Genomic DNA, 12,745 nt, shown 5'->3' with positions numbered 1-12,745 from the left:
GAGAACTCAATAATTAAGAACGATTGTATGCTGAACCTATTTGACTTGGTAGAAAATGTATACTCACCATCAATAGTAAATCTTCAATTCTTGCTCGTTTGTTTTTGTCCGCTGGTAAATAACAAACATTGGTAGCTGTTTTTCTAGCATGCAATTCTCTAGCTTGTTTTGGGTTATTTCTCATGAGAAACCCATATAAAAGCATGCAGTTGAAAACGAAGACACATTGAAATAATAATTTAATAAACTGCAATCGGTTCATTGTTAATACCAATGGTGCCTTTGTTGTGAATTTGATAAGACGGTTTAGAGTGACCTATAAAGTATTATCCCTTTGCAATAGGACACACTAACCTTATCTTGTTTCTGTTATATAATTGATTAAACTTGGTCAACAAGAAAGAAATATATAAACTGCAATCAAATACACTGGCCAATATGTAAACCATGCATTAGAACAAAAAAACTAATTTAGGTTTGTACTTTACAGTGTACAAGGTGACAGTAACCTAGCAAATACTATATTGACTTTATACTAATCCAATCAGTAACACAATGACTGATTTTGGTGTATAAAGTAAAATCACAAAAATACTGAACTCCGAGGAAAATTAAAAACGGAAAGTCCCTAATCAAATGGAAAAATCAAAAGCGGAAACACATCATACGAATGGACAACAATTGTCATATTCCTGACTTGGTCCAGGCATTTTCTTAAGTAGAACATTTTGGATAAAACATAAGTATTATACACTTAGACAATTCCGGTAAGGACTGAATTAAGACTCCCATGAGAGAGACTTAACATTGCCATATCAATTGGGTGGTTTTTTTTAAATGTCCTTTACCAAGTCAGAAATAAGGCAGTTGTTATCAAATAGTCTGTTTTTCTATATAAGTTATGTTGGCGTTTGTTTTTGTTGCAATTCAGTGATTCTGTTGTTCCGTTTTTTCCATCGGTTTTAGTTTGCAACCCGGATTTGTTTTCTCTCAATCAATTAATGAATTTTGAACAACGGTATACTAGTTTCCTATATTATTGTTTTATATATATATATAAACATGTACAGTGCAAGGATTTGAAAATGAACCGCAAACTTGCAAACAAGACACAGCACTTCGTAAAAATTTGGAGAGCCGACGATATTGCTTCTGAAGTTGATGTCACAGGGTCATTTGGCCACATGGTTTTATTCTATTTGGGCTGATAAGTGACTAGTATAAGCTTTCCAATATTTTATTCACACTGAAAATACATTAATAAATGAATTACAATTATGTAATTAAAAGTTTCCTTATAATTTGGACCGTGAATTTGACAGGCAAAACATGCAATAAAAGGCCTTTAAAAGTGAAAATGTGCTTACCTGAAAATAGGGAAAAAGTTATAGATCCCGCAGCTCTAATGTGCTGAGTAAGTGTGAATACCCGTATTTTTACGGGTAGACAGTATATATAGTACAGACAATTTGTGGCGGGATTACATGCATTAAATTATCGTGCAGAAAGTATAGTGAAAGTCTATTGTCATAGTCTGTCAATGAATGAATGAATGAATGAATGAATGAATGAATGAATGAATGCGTAAATGATAGTAAATCATAGTAAATCGAAATCAGTATAGTATTTCTCTTTCTTTATTCAGCTGATAATTTGTTACGGTGACACATTCTCGGCCCAAGGAGAAAATTTCGTCCCTGAAATTTTATCTCCAAATCACAATAAGTCCATCAGGAAAACTTAACGAGATTATAGTCTTTTGCAATATAACATAGAAATGACAAATTCTATACACACACACACGTTATATACAAAAGTGAAATACAAGTTCAAAATCTAGGATAAAGGACAACAACAACAAAATCATGTAAAAAATCCATCATACAAAGTTAAATAGGCAGCAAGTGCCACTCTACCCAGAATGCAGAGTGGAAATGACATGAACTAAATGAACCATAATCCTAATCATTATATCAAATCCTAATACAAAAAATAAAACACAATTATACAACAAAACAAAATTTATTCATGAATGACACAAACATATAAGACAGCAACCTCACAAGTCTCATTTCTAAGTGACACTAGACAAATTTTTCTCATTCTCTGAAATAATCCTTTCCATATACAAAAACCATGTACGACTTAAATTCTTCGATGGGTGTACACCATCCACTAACTTGGAAAACATATACTTAATCTTATCACCCTTCTTCTTCTGAACATATGTGTGTAAAAACGGAGTGATCATATGGTTTCTACAATTTAGCTCAGTTATGAACTTATTTGTCTCCCGTAAAATCTCATGTAATTTTTCTTGCATTTCCGGATAATTTTCCTCATATACCAAATATTTGGTTTTATGAATCATAAGCCTATGATTATTCCAATCCCGGAAACTAGATGCAGCAATAGTTGAAAACACAACTTTTCCTCCATGCTTCTTGATTTTACTCTCAGTATCCAAAATCAAATTTTTCATATTAGACACATGATCTACGTCGAGATTTAACCATGACTCTTCATAATAAGAAACTCCATCTTTTTTCCTTGTCAAAGTACAAATATCGGGAATTCCGATAACAAAGTATACAATACTATGAACACACGTATCACCCTTAAGTCTAGAAATAGCTATTCGGCACAAATCTTGCAATTTACCACCGGACTTGATAATAATATCTTTGCAAGCCATACCAGAGAAACACTTCCCTCTACTGGATGCAAACAGATACGAATGAGGATATAATGCCATCTATAAACAACAAAAATATATACTAAAACCATATTTACACCAAATAAACATATCTAAAATAACACTTAATCAAAGATATGACTGAAAACTAACTGTAAATTTTATAAAATAATCAACGATACAAAATAAAATCCTGGTAACGCTGTGGGGCTCTACACTGTCTAGTCGTCCGACGTAAGACAGGTTGTGAGTCTGTAGCCTCAAAGGCAACGGAGTTATTTTCCGTATGACCACTAGCAGACATACCCCTTAATGTAGAGCTATCATTTACACCAGAATGTACACTAGACTGACCTGACGTATCACTTAGCAAATCTCCACTAAAATCTGAACGAGATCTACTTAAATCTGAAACTGGTAAAGAACTACTAGACGATGACGGTAAAAACTCTGGGGCCTGAGGATTAAGTACCAACTGTGAACTTCGGTCAGGATCTATTACCCTAGGAGACCGAGTAGCAACTATACATATATCATCATCATCCTCATCGCTAGAGTTACTACGTACCTCTGTGAGCATTAGCTCATTTTTATCACAATCAACAGTATCGTCTTTTTGCAAATTCTGTGGTCTAGTAAAGGTTTTACCCTTTTTACAACTAGACGGAATTTGTTGTCGTACTATCTCATCTGTAGGTAGTGAAAAAATGGGTAGTAGCATATTTCTATGTACAGTTACCTTCCTTGAACGACCATGTTCAGGTTTAAGTACGTATACAGGTATACTAGTATCTGGCTGAGACTCGACAATATATGGATCTCTATTCCATTTGTTCTGTAGTTTGTGCTTACCTTTAAATCCTACTTTCTTGAGCAAAACTCTGTCCCCTTTCTGTAGATTAGAATGTCTTACTTTCAAATCATACCTGGTCTTATGACGTTTACCTGCCTTATCCGCTACCTTGGCTGCTGTTTTATATGCGAACTGTAGTCTCTTTTCTAGATTACTTACATATGTCTTGTGATCTTTAGCAGGTAAACCAGATGAAATACCTAAAAACGCATCTATAGCCAGTCTTGGATGCCAACCGAACATCAAAAAGTGAGGACTATATCCTGTACTTTCATGTCTCGAAGCATTATAAGAGTGGACAAGAGGCGCTACATAGGTTTTCCAATCTAATTTCTTATCTTCGTCTAACGTACCTAACATGTTTAACAGTGTCTGGTTAAACCGCTCACACTGTCCATTTCCCTGGGGGTGGTAAGGGGTCGTCCTCGACTTCTTAATATCAGCTAACTTACATAATTCGCTTATAATCCTCGACTCAAAATTTCGTCCTTGATCACTGTGTAATCTAGTCGGAAATGAGTAATGCTGAATAAAGTTCTCCCATAAACACTTAGCTGTAGTCTTAGCCGTCTGGTTACGTGTAGGTATTGCCTGAGCGTAGCGAGTGAAATGGTCCGTAATGACCAATATATTCTCATACCCACCTTTTGACTGTTCTAAAGTGAGAAAGTCAATGCAAACTAGCTCAAGAGGATACGATGTATGTATACTTACCATTTCGGCCGACTTTTTACACGTCTTTGACTTCCTCAGAATACAATTCTCACAAGACATTACCTTAGTTTCTACATCCCTGTCCACTCCTGGCCAAAAGAACCTAGATTTCACAAGGAATAATGTCCTGTCTCTACCCTGATGTCCTACATCATCGTGTAAACCCTGTAGTACAATATCTCTGAGTACTGATGGCAAAACTAACTGTGTTACCTTTTCATTATACAGACTACTGTTTCTGTACAATATCCCATCCTTTAATGTAAACTTATCCCAATCACGTAAATACCTACGAACTTCCTCCGTCTCTAATGATATCTTCCTTTTGGTTGGTTTATGTTTACCCTGAACTAAAGCAATAATTCTCCGAATAGACGGGTCTGCGTTCTGCTCCTCATGCCAGTCAATCTTACTAATACTTACCTCATGTAAATCTTCAGTGGCAACACTCTCAGTCAATAAAACGGTCTCAATAAATGGACCAGGAGAAACAATACTAGAAGTACATACCGCTTTAATCGCATCACTAAACATCTGCTTAGTCTCTGGTTGTATTCTAGACAAGGCGTCAGCGTCTACATTAGACTTACCCGTTCTGTATGTTAATTTGAAATCGTAATTTGAAAGAGAAGCGACCCATCTATGTCCGACGGCGTCTAACTTAGCTCGATCAAAAACGTATGTCAATGGATTATTATCCGTTTTGACTTCAAATTTACTGCCATACAGATACTCGTGGAACTTATCGGTCACCGCCCATTTAAGAGCTAGAAATTCTCTTTTATGGGTCGGGTAAAGTCTCTCTGCTCCACGTAGGCTACGGCTGGCATAGGCAATTACTCTGTCAATGCCCTCCTGTGTCTGATAAAGAACCGCTCCTAAACCATCGTTACTGGCGTCAATATGCACAGTAAACGGAAGTTTATAATCAGCGTAAGCTAATATAGGAGGTGAGGTTAACTTATCAATTACCTTATCCATAGCTTCCTGTTGAGCCTCGTTCCAGAACCACCTGGTTGGTGCCTTTTTCCGTCTTACCGTACTTACCTTCTTCTTCTGTGTCGAATGACCAATCAATAGATCGTTTAAAGGTTTAACGATCTTTGCATAATCCTGAATGAAACGTCTATAATATGAAGTAAATCCGAGAAACTTTCTCAGATCCTTCACATTCCTAATAGTGGGCCAGTTTTTCACGACAGAGGTCTTTTCTGGATCTGTTTTGATACCCTCATTGGATACAATAAAACCCAGATATTTGATCTCTCTCTTGAAAAACTCACACTTCTTACCTTTTAACTTCAGGTTGTGCTCCTTCAGCTTAGAGAAAACGGATTCTAACCTCCTGAAATGCTCTTCTTCTGTCTTCGAATAAATGATAATATCATCTAAATAAATCAGACATTCTCTTAAATGTAGCTCACCCATACATCGTTCCATAAGCCTTTGGAAGGTAGAACATGCATTGGTGAGACCAAATGGTAATCTGTTGCATTCATAGAACCCTAACGGGCCTAAATTGAATGCTGTTTTCTGTTTGTCTGATTCTTTAACCCCGCACTGCCAGTAGGCTGAACGAAGGTCTAATTTAGAATAATACCTTGCCCCTGCTAGGCAATCTAACGTGTCATCTATCCTCGGCAAACCTCTTTCGTCTTTTATAGTCTTTTTATTGACCCTCCTAAAGTCAATGCAAAAACGAAGTGAACCATCAGGCTTACGTACTAATACCACATTACTAGAGTATGGACTACATGACTCTCGTATAGCCCCTGCTTCTAACATCTCTCTAATGTGCTCTCTTACCTCTTCAAACATTGAAGGTGGTATCCTCCTATATGGCTCTCTAAATGCCTTCTCATCTGTGAGATGTATCTCGTGCTCAACTAGGGTGGTAAAACCTAAATCAGTAGGACCAGTCGAAAATACGGACTTCCAATCACAGATAAGATTTTCCAACTTACTTTTTGTTTCTGGTGTCACCTCTGTCAACTCAACACCTATATTCTTTAATATCTTACCTTTATCACATTCATCACTCGCCTTTTCACCTGTTTCTTCAACTGAACTATCTAAAGCAGCATGACGTACAATCTTTACCTCATTCAATCCACAAAGAACACTTTTAGGCTTCACATATATTACCTTGGTTGACATATTAAATATCCTAACTGGTATCCTGTTTGTACCAGTAGACTTCAGGTTAACCACTCTTGGACATACCCCTAAACTACTCTGATTATCATCAACACATTCGGTAACTGCCGTCTGTATACTAGACTTTGCCTTACACAACCCTGTAACAGTCATGCTGGACATGGGGCTTACCTTAATAGGTCGTTTATTTGTGGACTTTACAAGACTCACAATACTAGAGTCCATAGCTGAAAATGCTGTATCCCATTCATGTGGTATATTTACCTCAGAATCACTTGTTAAAGTGGACTTCATAGGCCTTAATACGTTTGTACCTATTATAATAGGAACAGATCTATTATAATCTGTCTCGGGTACAACTAATAATGGGACCATCATAGGTTCAGTTTGAAATGGTGCCTTTATATTTACCTCAACATACCCAAGGTATGGCAACTGTGAACCCTCAGCTACTCGTACTGAGAGAATAAACTCATCTAAAGTCTTTATCGTGGGGACTGTGTGGAACGATCTTAATGTAGGTTCACTAATAGTAGACACCATAGATCCACTATCTATCAAAGACTTACATTTTTGTCCGTTCACATAAACATGTGTTTCATTTGCCTTACCGACCATTCTATCTAACAAAGTAGTTTTAGGCTTACTTACAATATCATCTGTAGATTTAACTAACGTAGGACTATGCTTGGCAGCAACGAGTTTAGAATCTCCAATTCGTCCTTCATTGGAGACTCCTATTCGTTTAAATCGCCATTAGCATTTTGTCGTGAATTTCCAGACTGATTATTGTAAGTATTCCTATTACCACCGCGACCTCTCCGATTCTGATATCCTCGACCTCGACCATAACTCCGCGAATAATTTCCACGTCCAGAACCAGTGGAATATCCCGGGTTAGACTGACCATGATTATCTGTTACCTTATTTGTCTCTTTTGGTGTTTTGTTTTCTAAAGTTTCTAATCTCTTACCCATACGGTCAATTTTTTTCAATATATCGTCAAGCTTGACCGAGTCGGTAGAAATAGGCTGATGTTGCACAGTGCTAACAGCTTTTTCAGAATTTGCCAATTCAAGCTCTATAGCTCTGATTTCCTTCCTAAGCTGATCAAAATCCTTAACTGTATCAAATTTATACCTACTTGAATTTTTAAGAAGTGGGTCTCTTATTCCTGACCAAAACTTAGATCGGAGCATCTCATTCTTAGTATCGAAACTAATATCACCTTTTTCAACAGCAGGTTGAATTATTGACTCTAAAGTCATACCAAAATCAGCTACTGATTGAGAAGGTTGTTGAGTCTCCTTATAAAACTTCTCAAGTAAAGCCTCACTGGTATAAACATTACCATACACACCCTCTAACTTTTCAAGTATCTGCTGAGGAGAAGCATCCTCAGGTAATGACAACAACAAACTCCGAGCTTTACCCTTCAATGAACCCCTAACAGACTGTAATATGACCGGGTCAGAAAAATTTCCCTCTCGTAAAACGCATTTCACCTCAAACATCCAAACATCAAATGTCGCTTCACTCTTAGCTTCTCCCGAAAAAATAGGAAACTTGGGCCTCTGAAAAGCACTATAACTAGTCGACACATCGCCAAAAAATGACTTTCCCCTGACAACACTAGTATGTAAAAAACTAGACTTTCTAATCGGTGGAGGGGGAGGGGGCCTTGGGGGTGGTTCACTCTCAATTTTAACCTTAGGGGTACTATGTCTAAGTTCATGACCCTTTATAACTTTATAATCAGTGTGTGTATGTAAGAACTTAATCATCTTATCTATTTGTGCTTTAGACATACTCTCAGATAAATCATCTTCGATCTCTTTTTCTAAGTCTTTTTCACTAGCCATGATGTTAACTATATTATACTCAAACTGTACTGGCTGTATTTGAATAGAACTCTCAGTTCTATACCACAAAAATGTAACGGTACTGAGACAATACAAATATATACACAAATTCAAGGACAAAACAACGAATAATGATAATGATGAAATGAGCATGAATAATGAAATGACTACTCACCCTTTACATGTCAAAGGTCAAAGTGCAAAAGAATTTTACGATCGTGCAGGTATTTTCTGAGTGCTGTGCTATAGTAGTTATATTCTGAAAAATATATTTGAGGAATTAACAATAAGGAAACATGTTCACAATTCAATTTCAAAACATATATATGAATTAAAATATTTTCATTTTCAAATCAATGTATTTACTTTACTGTTCATGTAAATAAATAAATATATTTCAATTGTCTGTATCAAAGAAAACACACAGTTCTAACTTCAGTTTACATTTAACTTTATCACGTGCTATGTCAATTTCGGGTTGATCCTCATCAAGGTGTATAGTAAGTAGTCGAAATCAATCCTACGGTTGAGTAGATTCGTAGTACAAACGAACTAATAAATGAAGTTCACTTCATAATCAATACATAATAACGGATATACTAATAAGCACATCATATGTAGTATTCACCAACTTGCTTTGTTAGATTGAAACATTTTCACATGAAACTAACATTCACTTCAAACTAATTGAACGATTCACAAAACTTGTGTTGCTAGATTTAAACATTTTCACATGAGACTAACATTCATTTCAAACTAATTGAACGATTCACAAAATCTTTCTCTAAAGGTATGCGCTAAATACTTAAGAAATTAGACGTTGGCGTACCTTGTCACACGAAGCATGTTTGAAATATTACCCTCCATAAAATATATGTTCAAGCCGGCATTAATAATTCTCCGTCAAACGGTTTTCGTAGTTTTCGTATATAAACTGCCTTAAACTGCTAACAGGAATTTGGAGGAAATTTGTCGTTGACAGGCTATAACCAGATAACCAGTTTTCTTTATGGCTCTCTATAATTTCTGACAACGGACTGTTATTGTAATGGTTTGGTGTACAACGTGAAAATGGATTGCTTTAATCTCGGTGGAACCTCCATTTTGTCACAGGGTCATTTGGCCACATGGTTTTATTCTATTTGGGCTGATAAGTGACTAGTATAAGCTTTCCAATATTTTATTCACACTGAAAATACATTAATAAATGAATTACAATTATGTAATTAAAAGTTTCCTTATAATTTGGACCGTGAATTTGACAGGCAAAACATGCAATAAAAGGCCTTTAAAAGTGAAAATGTGCTTACCTGAAAATAGGGAAAAAGTTATAGATCCCGCAGCTCTAATGTGCTGAGTAAGTGTGAATACCCGTATTTTTACGGGTAGACAGTATATATAGTACAGACAATTTGTGGCGGGATTACATGCATTAAATTATCGTGCAGAAAGTATAGTGAAAGTCTATTGTCATAGTCTGTCAATGAATGAATGAATGAATGAATGAATGAATGAATGAATGAATGCGTAAATGATAGTAAATCATAGTAAATCGAAATCAGTATAGTATTTCTCTTTCTTTATTCAGCTGATAATTTGTTACGGTGACATTGATAAACGGAGAACCACTACCACTTGTGTATATCTTTCGTTAGTTTGTCGAAGGCTTCACCAGTGGGTTAATCTAGGGTTGTAACACAGTATTTGCTATAACGTGGCTTGGGATTTGCTATTTCTTTTAATAATCGGAAATAGAGTGTTTGGAACAATATTTACATATAAAACTTTGTTTAGCTTTAGTTCCATAGTTATATGTCGTTTTAATGATATTGAAGAGTATTTCGCCTAACTAATTTACCTGTATATATTTTTGCGTCTAAATTGGGGTCAGTGATTTTTCACACTTGAATTTTTGTAGGCAAACATCTTATCATTCATTGTGTTCGTCCAAATAATTATGACAGCGTCACAGCATTTATATAAACCAGCCCTCGATACCGTCCTTATCATGATAATTGTTTGGAATAATATTGTGAAAATAATTGCATGAATACCAAAATCAGATTTTCCTCCCAAAAATACGTCGCTGTTTGTTTTTTCCTGTCTGTCTTATTAATGGAAGATGATCGTTGTTAATTTGCGGTTTACATGTTGTAAAGATTTTTATATTATTAATCTAAATATTTCTCTTTGCCGAGTGTTCTTGCTATGTTCCTGTCACATAACGTTGTCATTTGAGCGATGTTTTTAACATTGCCATATAAGTGGGAGATTTGGCTAGCCATTAAACCAGGTTCAACATACCATTTTCCTGAAAATGTCCTGCACCAAGTAATGAATTTGGCAGTTGTTATAAAACAATTCGTTTCTATGTAGGTTTGCGTTTGTTTTTGTCGCACTTCAGTGTTTCTGTTGTTTCGTTGTTTACCTCTAACAGTGGATGTGGTTCCCTCGGTTTTAGTATGTTACCCGGATTTGTTTCTCTCAAAAGTAAAATCACAAAAATACTGAACTCCAAGGAAAATTCAAAAAAGAAAGTCCCCAAGCAAATGACAAAATCAAAAGTTCAAACACAACAAACGAATGGATAACAACTGTCATATTCCAGACTTAATACAGGCATTTTCTTATGTAGAAAATGGTGGATTGAACCTGGTTTTATAGCTAGCTAAATCTCTCACTTGTATGACAGTCGCATCAAATTCCATTATATTGTCACTGATGCGTGAACAAACAAACAGACACAATAGATAAAAATGTCAAAAATAGGGGTACAAGGGTCAATCGATTTATGTCTTTTGAACAGCGGTATACTACTGTTGCCTTTATTTATAAGCTAATAAAATTCATTACAGATAAAACGTGAATAAGTTATACATACATATATCGAAGTTGTAGGATTCGTTTTTTACAATGATTATGGTTAACCTTTTTTTTATGTTTTAGAGAATAAAGCTTGTAAAATATATATTTTTTTTAAAAAGAACCCTGTTACTGCAAACATGTTTGTTTTGAGTTTTAAAAATTGCATTGAACTAAAAGCAGTTTTTCGTCTAAGGGATTGGGAAAAGCTTCAAGAACAATTTTACAAAAAAGATAACATCTGACAATATTAAAATATATAAAGTAAAATCTAGACACTGTATAGTTTAAGAAAAATAACGTTTCAAAAAATCGGATAAATATTAAATATATATTCCATCAACGGTCATTTGACGGTTGAGTTCCGATACAATCACAAGCACAAAGTCGTCTGTTCTCAAGTGAATCCTGTAATTTGAAATTTCACTAAGAAAATTAATGATAATTCACAAGTAAGTATTTCTGTTGTCTGAATTTAGGCTTTCCAGAAATATAGTACCTTAAGCAACATGTGAATATTCCTAAATCTACCACAAAAGAAATATACAGGTAAAACACGTATGTCTATTGAATTACAATTTAAAACATTAATGTAACAAACACTAAAGTCGAGTAAGTGTCTTGTCTTTTCTTCATGCATTTGATATTTTTTCTATCTGAATTTAAAGTTTGGCCCTATGCCAAAAGTCATTATGTTAGTCAAAGGAATAACACTTATCGCTATACCGCTATATATCAGTCATGTGCTCTTGATGTAGTAAACAATTTCTCATGGTTTGAGATTGAATTGTTAGAAACTCTACATTCATTGTATGATCGAACTATTTGGCTAGTGCAATGAAAGTATAGAATAATAAAATAAATGCAAAACCTAAATATACATTAAAACAATTGAAATACTAAAATGTTGTTTAAAAACTAATTTCATTGCTCTGTCCAAATAGTCCGATAATAATTGCACCGGTTAGGGACACTTGAAACGAAACTAATCATTACCCGGACCATAAATGTACGGTCCAAATACTCTATGATCAAAACAATTACATTTTTCAGGATCCTTTTATTTCAATTATATAGATATATGCTGGTGTCTTTCCGTGTCAACAAATTTCTAAAACAGGAAATAACTCACAAATACACTACATTTCTGCAAAAAGAAGTTAATAGTAAAATAAGAATGTCTGTCGATATCCATGAAAGCGAGGCTGAAATGCCTTCATTCATTTGATGTTTACTTAATAGCAGACGAGATTATGTGTTGTTCTGAAGGATGTAAGTGAATATAGTGATAGCAAAATAAACATTAATTCAAAATTTTGCTATCTTTCCAAAAACCAGCTTTCTTTCATTACCTTAGCTGTATTTGGCAACACTTTTAAGAATTTTGGATCTCAATGCTCTTCAACTTCGTACTTTACTTGGCTTTTTTAACTTGTTTTTATTCGAGCGTCACGGATGAGTCTTTTGTAGACGAAACGCGCGTCTGGCTTATATACAAAATTTAGTCCTGGTACCTATGATGAGTTTATTTAAAACCACTGGGTCAATGCCACTGCTCGTGGAGATTTATTACCCCGAGGGTATCACAAGCCCAGTAGTCAG

The 12,745-nt window shown here is 35.2% G+C and overlaps 1 long non-coding RNA gene across 1 annotated transcript; it reads right to left on the bottom strand.

The window, feature by feature from the left end:
- Positions 1 to 1,161: 1,161 nt before the first annotated feature.
- Positions 1,162 to 9,884, bottom strand: LOC143045394 (uncharacterized). The gene is made up of 3 exons (XR_012968946.1): positions 9,111 to 9,884; positions 8,457 to 8,540; positions 1,162 to 1,246 (listed from the first exon to the last, which is right to left on the bottom strand). It is a non-coding gene; the product is annotated as an uncharacterized LOC143045394 (long non-coding RNA).
- Between the last annotated feature and the right edge of the window lie 2,861 nt (positions 9,885 to 12,745).

Source organism: Mytilus galloprovincialis, chromosome 9 (assembly GCF_965363235.1).
Source record: "Mytilus galloprovincialis chromosome 9, xbMytGall1.hap1.1, whole genome shotgun sequence".
NCBI lineage: Eukaryota > Metazoa > Mollusca > Bivalvia > Mytilida > Mytilidae > Mytilus > Mytilus galloprovincialis.
The sequence above is the reverse complement of the archived record's forward strand: the minus strand, read 5'-3'. Positions and strand labels throughout refer to the sequence as shown.